Here is a 1,437-nt window from a genome sequence, read left to right as displayed (position 1 = left end):
CGAGGGGACGGCGGAGCGCTACAGGACCAGGTCGAGTTCCTACAGTCATATGGCAGGTGGGTGATGGGGGGGGGCTGCCCCATTGATGGGGTCTGGCCCCATATTTGGGGTCTATAGCATTGCTGGGGGTCAGCCCCATAGAGGGGGTGGGGTGGGGGTCCGCCCCATGGCTGTCTCCCCCCGCAGCTCCCAGCCCCACACATGGCGCTGTGATGTGGGGCCACTCGCTCAGCTCCCCCAGCCTGTTGGATCCCACCGAGCCCCCCCCGGCCCCACAGAAGGTACGTACCCATAAAGGCCCCCATAAGGGCCCCACTGATGTCCATCCCACCCCTGTGATGAATATCCAACCCCACTAATGGACATCCCACCCCTGTGATGAATATCCAACCCCACTAATGGACATCCCACCCCACTAATGTCCCCCCACCCCACTGATGTCCATCTCACCCCATTGATGTCCATCCCACCCCACTGATTCCCATCTCACCCCATTGATGCCCATCTCACCCCATTGATGTCTATCTCACCCCACAGCCCGTTCGCTCCCATTGGGGCCGGGTGAAGGTTCTTCTCACCCGTCTGACCCGTCGCTCCCTGCGGGGCCGCTGACCCACGGCTGCCCCATAGCGCAGCGCCCCACATGGCACAGCTCAGTGTGGGGCCGGAACCACCCCACACCACGACCCCCAGCCCTGACCATAACCCCATCCCTCACCCCATAGCCCTGACCCCAACCCCAACCCTGACCTTAACCCCAACCCTGACCCCCAACCCCTCAACCCTGACCCCCAACCCTGACCTTAACCCCATCCCTCACCCCATAGCCCTGACCCTGACCCCAACCCTGACCCCCCTTAACCCTAATCCTGACCCCCAACCCCTCAACCCTAAACCCAACCCTGACCATAACCCCATCCCTCACCCCATAGCCCTGACCCCAACCCCGACCTTAACCCTAACCCTGACCCCCTCAACCCCAACCCTGACCCCCCAACCCTCACCTTAACCCTAATCCTGACCCCCCAGCCCCTAACCCTGGCCATAACCCATCCCTCACCCCATAGCCCTGACCTTAACCCTAATCCTGACCCCCCATTCCTCTCCCTGACCCCCGACCCCTAACTCTATCCATACCCCCCCAGCCCTCACCCCTAATCCAGCCCCCCAACCCTGACCCTAAACCCAACCCTGACCCAACCCCGACCCCAAACCCCAAATAAACACCTCGAATCCCATTAGATCCCAATCTCTCACCATTTTAATTCACATTCGTACCCTTTTCCTACCCCACCCCATTGGTGTCCACCCCCTGCAGTACCGCACCGTGCCACCAGGGGGCAGCACTGTCCATCCCCTGCAGTACCACGCAGTGCCGGCAGGGGGCAGCAGAGGTCTCAATCCCTTGCAGTACCGCACTGTGCCGGTAGGGGGCAG

General features: G+C 61.9%; 1 long non-coding RNA gene across 1 annotated transcript; it reads left to right on the top strand.

Moving 5' to 3' along the window:
- LOC107307910 lies at positions 1 to 762 on the top strand. The gene is made up of 3 exons (XR_001552549.2): positions 1 to 56; positions 187 to 281; positions 538 to 762. It is a non-coding gene; the product is annotated as an uncharacterized LOC107307910 (long non-coding RNA).
- Positions 763 to 1,437: the final 675 nt, after the last annotated feature.

Source organism: Coturnix japonica, unplaced genomic scaffold, assembly GCF_001577835.2.
Source record: "Coturnix japonica isolate 7356 unplaced genomic scaffold, Coturnix japonica 2.1 chrUnrandom2042, whole genome shotgun sequence".
NCBI lineage: Eukaryota > Metazoa > Chordata > Aves > Galliformes > Phasianidae > Coturnix > Coturnix japonica.
This window is presented reverse-complemented; position numbering and strand designations above follow the sequence as displayed.